At 39.4% G+C, this 16810-nt stretch overlaps 1 long non-coding RNA gene across 1 annotated transcript; it reads left to right on the forward strand.

Annotated features, from left to right (window-relative positions):
- The first annotated feature begins 1231 nt into the window (after positions 1-1231).
- LOC120323525 lies at positions 1232-12851 on the forward strand. Its single transcript, XR_005564049.1, has 3 exons — positions 1232-1383; positions 5100-5190; positions 12631-12851. It is a non-coding gene; the product is annotated as an uncharacterized LOC120323525 (long non-coding RNA).
- Positions 12852-16810: the final 3959 nt, after the last annotated feature.

Raw genomic sequence — 16810 nt, forward strand, 5'->3', positions numbered from 1 at the left:
AACTGAAATAGTGTCGATCATCAATATTTTTTTTTACAACTTGTTCTAACGTAGGTGCTTCAGGTGCAGAAATCCCGTCCGATGACATTTTTTTTCCCTCCAAAAAAGGATTAAGTAGGAAAAAAAAGTCATTTATAGCACCATAAAGACTGATTTTTTAACTCTGCCTCTTGGCAGTGTTATATCTCCCCCTCCATTTATGATGTTCTATGTTTTATATAGATTGGGCACAATATTAAACCTCATGAGAGAGAATGGAAGAAAAAAATCAGGGAGTAAATAGCTGGTTTGCTTATCATGCCTCCCAGTTTGATTTTGGTAGGTTCCGGAGAACACAGGTGGAGGATACCGAATTATAGCAAATAAAAGACTTAAACATAACAAAGCTACCTGAGGGTTTGGCTGAAGTCCCTGTGCAAACTGTGATTAACTGAATACCTGCCCTGGAATGCTGGTTTGGCAAGAAGTTATACACACATGAATGAATCTGTCTGCATACTTAGACACTGCAGTTAAACTTCTTTCTCATAAAAAAAAGGTACTATTTCCAACGTTTTTGAATATAGTTTGAGTCTGTCTGTTTTGATTTAAGCTCCTCATCCTCAGAAGATAAGTAAGGTGACAAGTGCCCTCCATGTGTAAGAAAGAGAGAGTAGGAAGAAGGGAAGCAGCAGCCAAGGACATGTTTGGGTGCATGAAGACAGCTAGGCAGGCTTTCTTCCCAAAAGTCAGTGTTCCTCTGGGAAATGGAGACTGATATTCCCAGTGTAAAGTGAGGAAGGTCTATTGATGTAAATTTACCTGAGCTTATATCCCAAAAGCTACAGGACCAACAGTGAAGAACTGGTCTTATGTTAGTGGTACTTAACACATAATATACTGAATATACTTAAAAGACATACAGTGGATTAAACATAAAACCAGAATTTTCAGAAAAGCCTAAGGGAACTGAAAGTCAGTGTTTTGTGAACACTTGAGGGATTGCCTGAGTGGGAAGATGGACCAGCATAATGGTAAAAGGTCGTTTCTGCTGTAGTTATTCAACTGGTGCAGACACACCCTTACTTACACTCACAACTCCCTTTAAAATGCTAACTATAAATTACACTTGTGACTTATTTTAATGTCAATTAATCCAGTCTTGAGATGGCTAGACAGTGATTATGTGTTAGTGTCTGTTAGACTGGTTTCTATATGATACAAAGCTGTGTATTATTGTGGGGGGCATGGTATAGTCAGAGGGGAAAAGTCATAGCTTGCTATCAAAGAGCTTACCCACTGAGTATATTTCCCGTCTTTTTACTTTATTTTTTGCTTCTTTCCATGTATATTCCATACATTATTAATAATTTGGATGCAAGACATTAACCCTACATCTACAGGGTAAGTCCAAAGCCATTTTACTCTATTTTCCTTCTTCCATTAGAGCGGGTCAGAGAGTATCTGAACATTTATTTGGGTACATTTCCAGCTGGAAACACCATAGCAAGTGTGTCCTGCACAGAAGAGCACACTATGGTCCTGGCTGCCTCTGGTTCACATGATGTGAGATGGATAGAAGTTTCCTCTGTCTTTCCTTATGCAGACAGGTCGTGTATAAACTTGCAGAAGAGAGGGACCTCGCCCTTGATTTATAATCAGGTCATGAGCTCATCTGTGCTCTAAAAGAGTCTATTGTCCAAATCTTTTTGGTTTTTCTCCAGGAAAGTTTTGCTGATACGTAGAGAACTGGCCCCAAACAAATAGCTTTTCCTCTCCCACGTTTATATAATTTCTGACCCTTCCCTGATTAGAATTTTTTTATCTCCTCACCTTTTTCTTCTAATTTTCCTGGAAATTCAAGACTTCTCAACAGCAATTATTTTTGCCCATGCCGGCATGTTGGGGGGGTCTGGTACTTGTGGCTGTCAGGAGGTTAAGAGGAAATATTTCCTCAAAGCTGTTGTATCACACAACCTGATTTTTTATTTATTTTTGTGTGTGGTGGAAGTATCACAAAATATGCTTTTTTTTTGGTCTATGCGGGGGCAGTGGTTATGTGACAGGTGAGTCCAGCAGTCCGCTTCCTTCAGCAGTTATGCCTAAAATTAGCCTCACTAGGAGATCACCAAGTTCATGTGGCAGCTACTGGGGAATCATTTAAATCTGCATACCCCAATCAGTAACATCCCTGTGACATTGTGTTTAATTAATCACCATTGTGATTAATTTTTTAATACAAGATTTTCCTAAAGATTTCCAGACCTCCTTCTTTTTTTTATTCAATGGGCACTGAAATCTCCCCATATAGGTGCACGCCATCCCTAGTCTCCACATACAGTTGCACATCATACATAGTAAACTTCCATATAGCAATTAAATTCAGAGACTTGGTGGAAAATGGCCAGTTCGTTTTGCTTCTACTTGTTTTGAGAAAAAGACTCCCCCCTCCTTCATCTGGATAGGCAAGATTGACATAAAAAAGTACTTCAAGAGCTGAACTCGTCTACTGAACACAAATACAGTGAAATTCTGTATATTTTAAATGTTTTATATGTCCTAGTCATATATAATTTATTGTGTTGTGAAGCTGAGCCCTTCTTTGAATGAAAATTTTACTGTCAGAGCCTGGGGTACTTTAGTCTGATGATTTAAAACTCTCAATGCGCTCGTAGCAAATAGCACTTTTTATTACAGCGTGTTTGTCCAAGAGGTCAACTTTCAGCACAGCAGGATTTCTTCCTACTGTAGAATTATTTCTGATGGCAAGACATCTCCCATCCTGATTCATCTGGTGCTGAATTCAATAGCCAACACGTTCTTAGAGGCTCATTAGACTGGACCTGACATGCACAAGAAAAGTGTGGAAGCTTCACCTTTTCTTATGCAAGCATCCTTGCTAGCAGATTATACAGCATGTTAAATGCTGTATGCCTGCTTACACCTCTTTGGTTTTAAGATTCGCATTTATAGTTCTGCTCCACTATTTAATTTTCTCAGAGATGATGTTGAATCTAAGCTGCCTTGTGATGATGTTAAATTCATTTTGGAGATGAGTAAAAGTGACTAAAATTATGTGCATGATTCCTGTGAAATATTGTATACTGAGCAGGTCCTAGATTAAAAGACAAGCTTGACTTTAAAGGTAATGTGATTAATTTCCTCAGCCAAAACCAGCTAGATAGTTTTCATGCTTAGGTTGATACAGTATAGATGCCCTATTACACCCATTTACAATCTCCATCCCTTTGCTCAGCCCCTGCTGAGCCTATTAAGTTGGTATCAAGTCAACTTGTCCCTTAGTGATAGTACACAAACTCTCAGAGTGCTGCAGAATTCTGCATCTGTCCTTTTACCTGTCACTTCAGCCTCCTTTTACTGATGTTAAAAGAAATCTTTACTGTCAGTCATATAACCAATTCACTTTGTTCACAGGCTGTGACAACCTTGTTGTGTTTCTCCCACCACTGAACCAACTTCTGTGAATTAGTATTCTCAAAATTTAGACTAGCTCATTAGTCTGAATAAATTTGAAAGGTTGCTGTTCACATTTTTTTTTAAACGTAGCTCAGCCTTGCTTGGACATAATTTAGGCATCTTTAGAAAAAAAAAAAAAAACAACACAAAAAAAAGCACAAACACAAAAATACCCCAGCCCAGCTCCCAAGTATTTATGATTTCAGAGCTAAAAGGTCTTTCAGTGACTTCATTTGAGCTAATAAAAATTAAATCAAATGTTCAAAGTTTTTTCCAGTCCTCACCTCTTTTTTTTCTTTTTTTTTTTTCTTTTTTTTTTAATTACTTTGGTATAATTGGAAAATTGGCTACACTTCCAGAAAAGAAAACAAAGGTTCAAATACCAATCTCAACCGGCTTTGTAGCTGTGTCCACCAAACTTGTTTCCACATTATCACCAAAAATATAGCATAAGATTTGTCCCTCAACTAATGAAATTTAACTGCACCTACCAGTTCTGTATATGTGACTGTCAGTGCACCAGTCTGACGAAACAAAAGAAATTTTTTCCCTCAAAAAATTGCCTATGATTAAGCAAAGAAACTACTATTTTTGCTTTTATTCTCAAAGTCCTACCAGCAAGAGCACTTAATTTTGTACTTTCATGAAATCATTAAGGTATTTCCACTCTATCCTGTCGTTTCTTTGTAAGGGTTGAAGACTGACTACCAGTGGACGTGACAGAAGATGCGTCTTCTGGTGATAAGAGAGTATAGGGACACCATTTTGTATTGTGCTTCCTTTCCAGGACATTATTATTAGGAAACCATAAGGGGCAGGGAAATTACTTTCCAGAAACAACAATCTGTGTAGTAAGTTGTACCAGTTGAGTACTTTTCCAGGAGGATTTCAATATTTTATAAACAAATTAAACGTAGAAGGAGATGATGATGCTACTTTGTGTTTGAAAAATTAAGTACAGGGGACTAAGTTTTTCTCATTCAGATTCCTTTCTTGTTGCTGAAATTCCACAAATTTCACTGGAGCCCCTTCTGAGTCACCCTCTTAATATAAAAATCCAGTCTGGAATCCAGGGGGGTTGAGTAATTTACCCAAGGTCACATCACTAGCACCTGGGCCTCAGAGTAGAGAATAGAGGTCCTTAGAGTTCCACCTAAAAGGGGCTAATGAAAACTCCACCATTAGCTGTAAAATAGAAATATAAAAATGTCTTTGCGTTAACATCAGCGCCTTAAAACTAAAAATGAGAGAGCTTGGCCAAAGAGGTCTGATATAACTGACTACAGAGTCAGGGTGGAAAATTATAAATCAATTGGATGAAATGATCCTTTGCTACAGACTAGAGAAGAAGTTTGGCTATGTCTCAAGAAATGGAGAATTACACTAGACATTAAGGGAACCAGAGATACTCTCAACAGTTCAGGGTGGATATAACTGTGCAATGGAGCAGAACAGATTAAAAATCCCAATCTAAGGAAGCATTAATATATAAAACTGCAGGAGAAAGACATGGTGTGATAGAAATAATGTGATGGTGCTCTTCGTATGCATTTGTTATGTTCAGAGTCTTCGCATCTTGCCTTTTCCGCTGTTTTCTCAATTCTTCCTCCAGCATGTGACAATATTGTTGCTTCTTCTTTCAGTACCAATGGCTTCTTCTGACACCACCGACTCATTGTGCCAGAAGCCACAGATATCCAGCAATTCCTAACTTGTCTTCATAGAGCAGAAGAGGTCAGTCATGTGGAATACAATTTTTTTCATATTTGTATCTTGGTTTGTTTACACAGACCTACAGTAAGTAGCGCCCTGAAAGAGAGATGGAGAGAAATACCACAAGGTGATACTTTCTTTTGGGCATTGCAGTGCAATAACTCCACCCTTTCAAGGGATTTCTGTCCAAGATTAAGGTATTGTTTGCTTTCTTCAGAATATTGCATAGAAAAGCAGCTGAAATTCACTGTTCAATCATATGAACGACTGTCTTTAGAAAAGTAGTACAAAGCTTCTTTTCACCTTCTCTTCACACCACAGCTACCATTTTCTTTCTCTTTCTCCCTTCCTTTTTTCCCACATACTCTTAAGCATTTGCTTCTCCAAATCTCAAGTCCACTGTCCTCTTCTTCACGTATTAGATATCAAACCTTTTGATCTAGTCAGAATAGTGGGCATAAAACCTCATAGGGAAAATGCTGGAAATCACTTGGAAACAGCTATTTCACCATAGTTTTCCTGTCTTCTTTCATTCTAGAGCACCATTGGAATGCATTAGTGGGCAGAAAATGTGTGCAAACACACACACACAAAGACTGTAAATAAGAGTAGAGGCACCTTTATGTATGAGTTTGAGAAAAATAATGATACTGAATTGGTTATAAAAACTGTATTCTCACCCTTTTTTTTAATTATTATTTTTTACCTGAGATTTTGCCTACTTAGGTAATAGTATTTACGTTCTCTTTCTCTTCTTTCTCTTTTGACTATCCCATCTTTGCTTTCTGGCCAACTTTCTCTTCATCCCTGGCTGCAATCCCCCAGTAAATTCTAGACATCATTACAACAGCTGCTTAGGAGTGGATGGGATTTGTCTCTGCATATCAAACCAGAAGGGTCTACAGATTTCTTTGTTGTAGCTGCAGTCATAACAAGGCCAAAATGGTCTGGGAAACACCTCATCTTTTGGATTTGCCTTAGATAGTCTTCTCTGGTTTATTTGCTTCCTCTTTTTTTCTCGTTAGATTTTTATCTTTCCTTCTTCCTTTCCCTTCTCATTTTCTCTCTCCGTATTTCATACCTAATTAATCTGGTTCTGTCCAGCACACTTTTATAGTAAGGAAGGTTCATGAAAAGAACTTTCAGAAGAAAACTGAGCCAATTTCCCTGGTAACTACCAAAAGCAAGTGAAAATGACAAACTGATTGACTACAGTGGATTGATTGATTCTGATTTATAGCTGAAAATTGGATCAAGTGCGTCCACATACACTTTCTCCAGGGACTAAAACAGAGGCAGACTGCTTCTGTCAGCAATCCTATACAACTCTCGTCATGTCACCTCATCTCTCCCTTTCTAATCCCATCTTCTGATTAAATAAAGATAGTTTTTAAAATATGGGTGCTTGTTGCCTTATCCCAGGCACATAACATGAATTTGAGGATACATATGGCTTATGCTTTATCATGCAATAGCGGTCAATTTTCTATACATTCTGGAATCACTGCTCAACTGTGCACACCTGCACCTCCCCCTTCACGTGCCTGTGTCTACCAGGTGTCCTCAGGTGGCTTTGCACATCAGCTTCCTCCTACTTACTGTTTTACTCCTGGATCTTACTGTTTTATTACTGAGTGGCAAAGGAGAACTAGCAGGACCTATTTACCCTAAATCTGATCCGGAAATCCTTATTTATGATGGCAACTCTTATTTGCTCGTGTGCACACGTTCCTATTGTCCTTTTTAGGACACCTGAATGAGAGGGGTTTGGAGGGCAATGCTCCTGTTTAAATCTGCTACCTTAGTCAACTCATTCCTGAGTTAAGTACAATTATAATTAGAAACATCAGCGTGTCCTAACCCAACTAGACTGTCAGAGGAAAAAAGGACTGAAAGATATTCACAGAAAATAGGGAAAAAGTTACAAACCTCCTGTTACAAATTTCAAAACTTTGAGACAATATGAAAGGTAAGGGTTCATTACTGTAGTATTTAGTTCTTTATAACACACTAAAACATGATTTATTGAAGAATTATAGTTTTCCCATGAAAAAAAATGAGGCAGCAGATAACATGATACCATCAGATGCATAGATCCCTGTGTTAGAAGGCCTTTTATGACTTTTGCTTCTGGAGAAAACTCACACATCCTGGAAAGCCAGGGTGCTGCCCCAGGAAGCACCATGGAAGGGGCTACTTGTGTACAGTTCTGCAGAGAGCAGCCTTGGTGGCTACCTCATTTCTGCAATTGTCAAAATCAATTCTGGGCTAAATCCAAATTTCTCTGCTAAGGAAAAGGGCAGGTAGGACTTGTATTTGAATATATGTTTTCCTGTCTGTCATTTTATTTTGGGCCTGGTCCAACAACCTCTAGCTATGGCTTTCATTCATGCTATGTGGTTATGGGTCTGAAAAAGAACAGGCAACAGCGTTCTACTTACAGTCCCATGGTCTTTCACAGTAAGTCCTAGATGTTGCTTACTGACATTGGAGGCTGAGTTTTGCAGAAAAACTGAGCTGGGGTAAGCTGAGGCTACTTTTGGCAGACACATGACAATGAGAAGCAAAGTCCAGGGAGCACATTAGGCTTCACTCCAGGAGTCACCTCACTCAGGTAAGGGGTGTGCTGTTACAAAACCACAAAGTAATTGCTTTCTCAAAATCAAACAAAGAAGCTCTAGCAGGATAAAAAGCTGAACTCAAACCTCTAATGTTCTGGGTTAAATGTTGTAAACATGAGAAAGTTCTTTCTCCTGTAAGCTGATCATTATTGAAATATCAGTGTTGATAGGCAAAATTACTGATAGCAAGCACGTATTTTCTGCTAGCTGTTGAGTCACCACAAAGTCCATGGAAATTTTGATGCAGTCTTCATCAAATTGGATTGAGCCTTAAATATAGGCTTTATTATTTTAAACATCTCAAATTCAAGGACTTTCTAGTTCTACAAAATGAACTCCATTGGCTAACAACAATCCTTTTACAATCAGGTCTTGTACTAGAAGGCAACTAAATGCCAGGTGCCCACGAAAGCTGCTCTGCCACTTCCCTCCTCAACTGGACAGGGGATAGAAAATGTAAGAAAGGGCTCATAGGTTGAAATAAGGAGAGAAGAAATCACTCACTGATTACTGTCAAGGGAAAAACAGACTTGTATTAGGGAAAATATATTAATTTATCATCAATCAAATAAGAGTAGAATAATGAGAAATAAAACCAAACCTTAAAAATACCTTCCTCCCACCTTTCCCTTCTTCCTGGGCTCAACTTCACTCCCAAACTCTCGACCTCCTCCTCCCCTCCAGGCAAAGGGGGGAGGAGAATGGAGGTTGTGGTCATTTGTCTCTGCTCCTCCTGCCTTCAAAGGTAAGGACTCTTCACACTCTTACCCTGTTCCATCATGGAGTGACTGCCATGGGAGACCATCCTTCACAAACTTCTCCAACATGGGACCTTCCCATGGGTTTCAGTTCTTCATGAACTGCTCCAGCATGGGATCCTTTCCATTGGATTTAGTCCTCCAGGAACAGGCTGCTCCAGCAGGAGTTCCCCACAGGGTCACAAGTCCTGCCAGCAAACCTGCTCCAGTGTGGGCTCCTCTGTCCATGGATCCACAGGTTCTGCCAGGACCTTGCTCCAGCATTTTTTTCCCGTGGGGTCACAGCCTCCCTCAGTCATCCACCTGATCCGGTATGAGGTGCTCCACAGGCTGGAGGTCGATCTCTGTTCCACCATGGATCTCCATGGGCTGCAAAGGGACAGCTGCTTCACCATGGTCTTCACCAGGGGCTGCAGAGGAGTCTCTGCTCTGGCACCTGGAGCACCTCCTCTCTCTCCTTCTCCACTGGGTGTCTGCAGAGATGTTTGTCTCACAGGGTGCCACTCCTCTTATTGGTTGCAGTTGCACAGGGTTGTTTTTGTTTTTTTCTTCTTCTTAAATAAATTATCCCAGAGACTCTACCACTGCTGCTGATGGCCTTGGTCTTGGACAGTGTCTGGTCTGTCCTGGAGCCATCTGGCATTGGTTCCATCAGACATGGGCAAAGCTTCTAGTAGATTCTCATAGAAGCCACTTGTTCAGTTACCCCACTACCAAAACCTTGCCACACAACCCAATACACAATTCCCTCCAGGAGCAAAAAAGTGACAAACTTTAAAAGGGCAGATTTTAAAACTATGAGGAAAATGGTTAACAGCAGGCTGAAGGGCAAAGTAAAAAACTTTAAAACCACAGAAACAGCCTGGAGGCTATTCAAGAACATTGTGTTAGAGGCACAGATGGTTTGTGTATCATTGAGAACAAAAACAAAGTAAAATGGTGAGAATAAAACTATGGTTAAGCAGAGAAGTACAGGGGTTTATTGAGGTTAAAAAGGCATCCTTTAAAAGCAGAAAATCTTCCTGAACAACCCAGCCAAATCAGGCCATCAGTCATGCTGGTGAAAGGCAAGTCAGCAATGATAAGAGTAGTAAGGAAGAGGTCAGCTAAAAGTAATGAGGATCTGGTAAGTAAAGACTCATATATATATATATATGTACTTGTACTATGTGGTTCTGGCACATTAAAGTTTGCAACAGAAATGTTTCATTGTCGTCTTGAGTTTCCATGAATTTCCACTCTTTCTTAAAGAAAAGATGCTATTATCCAATCAGAGACATGAAATTAGGAAACAAACAAAACAAAATGGTTCTGCAAAGATGCTAATGTAACCTCAAATTCCTTGCCTGGCTATATTCCATCTCCATCTTCCTCTCCAGGCCTACTCCCCTGGCTGCTAACATCTCATCCCTTCTGCCCCGGCCAGAGGGCAGGCCCTTTTGCTCTAGTATTCACTGGGAGCTCTAAATTCTCCCTGTAACAAGCACTTTGAACAAACTCTACTTGGATATGTTGAATTAATTATTTGCTAAGGATAGTCTCAATCAAAATAAATGTGTTCCCTGAATGTGTCGATATGCAAGAACTAAATTGCTGAGTAAAATTAAAGACCTTCAAGGATGCAGAGAAATGGTAAAATATAAATTCTTTTCAGCAATTTTTCTTCCCCTAAAAGACAATAAAGGATGCTTTCTGTGTTGGGTTAAAGGACTGAGAGAAATGAAAGGTAAAAAACTGGACACTATCCGTTAAGCTGAGAAATTTAAGTTTAACAGCTCTTGGTGGTTTATCAATGTGGTAACATAGGTAGTATGAGATATAATAGCAATTCATTAAGGCTATTGGTCAACAGCTGCCTGAACATGGGCTAGCAGTGTGCCTAAGTCGCCAAGAAGGCCACTGGCATTCTGGCCTGTATTCAAAATAGTGTGCCCAGTAGAAAGAGGGCAGTGATGGTCCCCCTGTACTTCGCACTGGTGAGACCACACCTCAAATCCAGTATTCAGTTTTGGGCCTCTCACTACAAGAAAGACATTGAGGTGCTGGAACATGTTCAGACATTGGCAACAAAGCTGGTGAATGGGCTGGAGCACAAGTCTTATGAGGAGCGACTGAGGGAGCTGGTGTTACCTAGCCTGGAGGAAAGGGGAATCAGGGGATATCTTATCTACCACTACCTGAAAGGAGGTTGAAGCAAAAGGGAGGGTCAGTTTTCCCGAGTCACAAGTGATAGTACAAGAGAAAAGGGTCCCAGTTGTGCCAGGGGAGGTTTAGATTGGAAATCAGGAAAATTTTGTTCCCTGAAATGGTTGTCAAGAGCTGCAAACAGTCTGCCCAGGGAAAAGGTGGAATCATCAGCCCTGGAATTACTTAAAAGGGGTGTAGATGCGGCACTTGGGAACATAGTTTAATGGTGGGCCTGGCAGTGATGGGTTAACGGTTGGACTTAATGATCTTAAAGGTCTTTTCAAACCTAAAAAATTATATGATTCTATGAAATCTGTGTGTAGATTGTGGCTTTTTAGTGACTTGTTCCAATGATTTCAGAAGAAATGGTTTCTTTGAAATGGGATGGAGATGGGAAACAATAAGTGCAAGAAACATTACTTAAACAGAGAAGAGCTGAGGCAACTTTTCTTCTTTATCTCTGCTGAGAGATGACAGGAAAGGGAGGAAAAGATCGAAAAAGATTACTCTGTAACCATCTCACAGAACATCTCCTGAGATTGTGTTTGTCCTTTCCCAGCACAGTTTTTGAGAGGACATGCTGAGTACTCCCCATTGCTTCAGTCAACAGAATGTCTTCCAGAGAGATGGGAACAGTGTCTGGAAGGAGGGAGCACAGATTGTGGGTAGGGAAAGAGGGAACTGGGGACAAGGCAATTGGAGGTACGGATCAGCTAAGGAGGGGCTGTGAGCAAGGTTTGGTTTATATGGGCAGAGTTTGAATAAACTTTTAACACTCTTGACCTCCAAAACCCCTGTGTACTTCATTAATCATCCTGTACACAGACAAGAACTTTCAGAACATCTGGCGCTTTCCTGAAGATCTCCGGTGTATAGGAACTTCAGCCTTTAATTTCAAATCACTGTGAACTTTAGATCAAAAGTTGAGATTGAGATTCTGCGTCACTCGCAAAAAGAGAAATTTTACATCTCCAGTACTTAGCAAAGAATATTTTTGGTTTTGTTTTTGGTTTTTTTGTTTATTTGTTTTAGGGTTTTTTTGTTGCTTTTGTTTTGTTTTGTTTTCCTAGTTTAAAGGAGAAATTACAGGCCACTAATCAACCATGGCACATGCACACACATACACTATTATATGTGATTACTTCTGCAATGTTACTTTATAAGAACCTTAGACACTTCAGTTTGATTAACACTTTGATAAAACATACATTTTCCTTGAAGAAAGTAAGGCCATGGGGATTTGTTAAAAATTCAGAGAAGTAAGATACTGCGAAAAGATTTAATTCAGTTACAGTAAGTAATACATTCTACCAATGTAATATGGACACAAAAAAATGTTAGATCCCTTGAGAAATTAAGATAATATTGTTTGATCCTTTTGAATGTATATAATTGCATTTATGTATGTGTCTCTATGTATATCGGTATTTATGAAAATGTTGTTATGCATGTCCCTGTGTATGAATACATTTATAAAACAAACCCATGACCATAAATCAGCTCAACAGAAACAGTATAAAGTGGACTACTGTACATCTTTATTTAAAATACGTAGGATGCCAAGACAGAAAAACACTAAAAAAGAAATACATATTGTTTTTGAAGCTGAAGCATCAATATGGTTGTAATTTTAATGTTTCTTGCTGGAAAAAGGTCATCTTTGGCGAGGTCGGGTTTTTCTTAAGGTCATTTCACATTGAGATATCTGCCTGCTTTTGACATTTCATCTAGAAGAGGCACAACTATTCTGACACATGAAATGGGTTCTTTACAAACCCAATGGCTATTTCTATCAACATCTGTTATTCTTACACAAAAGGGGAATATGCATTGATTGCAAACAAGGCTCCACATTTTTTTGAGAATATTAATATATATATATTTTGTGCTTAAAGGTACAGCAATGTCCATTTGAAATAGAAGCAGAAGACAACACTGATCTATAAAAGACTGAAAAAAAGGACCCCACGGATGGCATTCTTTGCTTTTAAATAGAATTAAATAAATTTAAAGATGTTAATTGTTGTTAGTAAATTGTCACACTGATTTCTGTAAAGCAGCAGGGTAGTGAAATTCACTAAGCATTTGTGTAATTACTTTGTGATATTGACACAGAAAAAGCACAATAAAAATCTTTTTTTTTGCGTTTTGTGTGGGATTTTTAATTGCATATTCATTTGCAAATTTCAATTCCCTCTAGCACTGAGTATGATAGGAAAAATCTGCTGCCATATAAATCTCCCGCCTTGTACCCCCATATTTTCAAACCCCAGAATTGTGTTTGTGGAATAACATCTATGTAATTAAAATAAACTCTGTCAAAGTAATGCAGACTCACAGGGACAACTGAATTTTCCTGTAAGACAATCCGGGATTCCGCTGGCTGAACCCTGGCCTAGTTCAAGAGCGGTTCACAGAATTGCTTTCCCAAGGAATATCAGAGGGAATACCATAGTTTGTCCTTGCTCCTTGCTTGCAGACAGCTCAATTAAGCCTTGGACAATCCAAAGCAGAAACATTTACTTGATCATTCAATAGTTAGGATTCACTAATGGAGTGTTGTGACCAGTCATGTGATGTTATGTCTGTTCCCATATTGATGGTCTGTTCTTTATGAGCCATTGCTTTCTCCCAAAATGAATGCCATTTTATCAGAAAACAGGTTTTGTTTTCTGGTTATATTCCTTTGGCAAGTGCTCAAATCTGCTGTTTGTGGATGTTTGTAGGAACATAGCTTTGCTCACATAAGTATTTGAGAACAGCGAATAATAAAGGACATGAACAGGCTAAATCCAAACCCCATTTTCTGATCTAACAAGCTGCAAGTGAACAATTTTGGTACTATCTCTACTGGCTCACTAATCTTGCAGCATCAGTAAATTCTACATGTTTGGAGTCAGTGTGCTTCCCTACTTACTAAAAGTGTCATATTTATCTTCTCTGCGATATGAGGATGTATGGCAGACATCCATAGTGAACTACAGGTGATGCTTTTCTGGATTGAAGCCATATGTCCACAGGGCATTGAAGAGGTTAATATCCAGGTGTAAGAGCTTTATTGTTGGAACATGTTCTTCGTTTCTTCCAGACTTTGGCCTCAAATAAATGTCTTTAACATATTTATTAAAGTGTCATAATTAGATTTATTTAATGTACTGGGATCCAGAGTATGTCAGCTCTGTGGATGACTGAAAAATGCTTCATCAGCTTTTGGTGGCTTCATAGGACAGCAGGGCAACCTGCTCCTATTTCCCACTAATGCATCTCTGTTTGAAAACAGGGCTTGAACATTCTCAGTTTAAGCATTTACTGATAGAAGGAAAGTGAAAACACTCTCATGTTCTGCAGTATTACATTTGATTAGAAAATAATGCTTGGGGTATGAATACACTGAAGTAATGTTAAGGAAACATTAAAACACCCTTAAATCTGCCATTTTGTGCCTAGGGCTTTACAGTTATCATTTGAAATGTGTGGCCTTTTTTTAAATGGTTCCACAAGAGTAGCAACTGCTGCATAATGGTACAAATAAAAATAATACTGAGGTGTAAGTAGTGGCTCTGATAGTTGTACATATTCTCATGTAAAGCCTGGAGTGGCAAAATAGATAGTTTTCCAACTTTAAATAACATCATCAATACACCTTGCTTAGCCAGACCATGGAGCACAGAAGTAAGGAAGTACAAAAAATAGCAGCTCGGGTTGTGCCAGTGTGTATATAAGTACAAATTTGAAGTCTCTGTTTTTATATAAGTAGTACACATAGAATAAATAGGAGCCAGATGAGACTATGGTCTATAATGGAAAAGCAAAACAAATTCATGTCCCACACTGATTTATCACATAGGACAGCCTGAAGCTACTTTCAGCAATCACACTGGTAACACATAGACAAAAGGGGATTTTGGGGAGCTGTCACCTGATAACTAATGAGAATTTCAACTCTGGGCTTAGAAATATAGGGAGTATTTATTATGCTGGTAGGTAATCTAGCAACAAAGAAAAATTGTACAACAGGGGTCTACACATGTTTCACTTAAGGAGAAGTAGAAACTACTTCACACCAGAGCAGACCAAGCTTTCTACCAGGCCAGTTTAACATTTCCTCCATACTGGTTTGCACAGTTGTCCCCTCTGGCAGTAATCCCCACAGCTTCTGGATCGCAAGCAGCATAAGGGTTCTCTCTTCATTGCACTGTAATAGTATAAGATTGAATGATGATTGCCTGTCCCACCTGAGAAATCCAGATTTATTTTTGCAAGGATAAGCCTAACAATGAGTCACATGGCTTTCAAAAATAACTGAAAATATATGGATGTAATTTTCCTCCAAAAAGAGTCGATCAGATGTTTCACTGGGCAGAAGATACACAGACATGTTCATTACCGAGGCAATGGGCCCTGTGCTATTTGCTTGTCTTTATTCTCCTGCCCCAACCAGTTAAGAACAAAATGTGAGTAGAAAAGGGGAAAAAGGGTATGTATCTACTTGCATTGATTTGAATAGCAGGATGATAGTTATCTTCAGTCACTGAGGTGGGTGGGAGCCTGACACTGAAAGAATTTGAGGAGGAAGTGCTGAGTGAGAAAATCACTGCCTCAGAGAAAGGTTGCATACTCGGCACACGGAAAATATGCACTCTGTAGGTGGGTATTTAGTAGACTAAGGTAAAAGAAGGAATATGCAGAAGGAAAATTGAAGAAAGATTACACAGAGGAGAAGAAAGTGAGCTGTCTGAAATGACCAGCAATGGTCATTGGTGCCTTTGCTGATGCCACTGCATATTGATCTGTCTCTTGTTTTGGGATTTTAGACTTCCCTTACTCCTTCCTATACAACCTCCTATTGAAAGGAAAGACCAAAGGAATCATTCTGAGTATCTTTCTCATCATAAACCAGTGATTCAAATTCTTTCTTCCATTTTCATCCTTTGTTGATTGAGTTGTCAAGCACCCAATCTTGGCAATAGAAGCTGAAATAAGCAATATCTTCATAGCTTTGCCATGCTGTGTCAGTACTGAATAACTGATCCTTATCGACTACATGCTGGGTCCAATATTCAGCTGACTTCCTTTGGAATTTTTATTACCAGTTTTTATATGACACTCAGAAAGGCCTTACCCACAATGAACTGTAAACTTGAATTCTGCTTTTCCTAAAAACCTGTTGTATTGAGTCTTGCTGAGACGGAGTTCATTTCCCCACAGTAGCCCTCACAGTGCTGTGCTTTGCATTGGTAGCTAGAAGGGTGTTGATAACACAACAGTATTTTGGCTACTGCTGAGCACAGCATCAGCACTGTAATATTCCTTCCTCAATCGAAGGCAAGATCCTTGGAGGGGACACAAGTAGGCCAGCTGACCCAAACTGACCAAGGGGATATTCCATACCATAAGATGTCAGCTCAGAAAAAAGGTTAAGGCAAGGAGCAGGAAGGGGGACATTCATTGGAGCAGACAATGGCTGCCTGCTAAGGAATAAGCTGAAGCCCTGCTTCTAGGAAGTGACCAACCATGGTTGCTCATAGGAAGTAGAGAATAAACTGTGTTATCTTTTGCTTTGCTTTTGTGCACACAAGCTTTTGGTTTTGCTTTTGCTTTAATTAAACTGCCTTATCCCAACTCGTGAGTTGTTTTCCATCTTATTGTCTCCCCTGTCCAGCTGGGAAGGGGAGTGATGGACCAGCTGGGTGGGCACCTGGCATCCAGCCAAGATCAACCCACCATACCCATAGAAAGCAGCAGAAAGAACTCTGGAGGAGTTCTGCCTATAGCAACAAGTACCTGAGGCCATTCTCAAACTGTGCTCTGCAAGTTGCACTATAACATGTCAAAAACTCTTGGAGTTTCACCAGAGATTTACTGGACATGAAATCTAGCACATCGATAATCCTGTTGATGGCAGTAGAAACAGAAGTAAAAATGTTTTGGTATGCATAGTGGTATGAGAACATTTGTGCTGCAAAGACAGTGCATACATTGATAGCTCTAGTTCCAACAGTGGATAGAAGAAAACCCTTCCTGACATCTCCTACTTACTCATATGCAGAATACTGAGACAAAAAAAAAAAAAAT

This window comes from Pipra filicauda, unplaced genomic scaffold, assembly GCF_003945595.2.
Source record: "Pipra filicauda isolate LSUMZ 115617 unplaced genomic scaffold, ASM394559v2 scaffold27_size4233163_pilon, whole genome shotgun sequence".
Lineage (NCBI taxonomy): Eukaryota > Metazoa > Chordata > Aves > Passeriformes > Pipridae > Pipra > Pipra filicauda.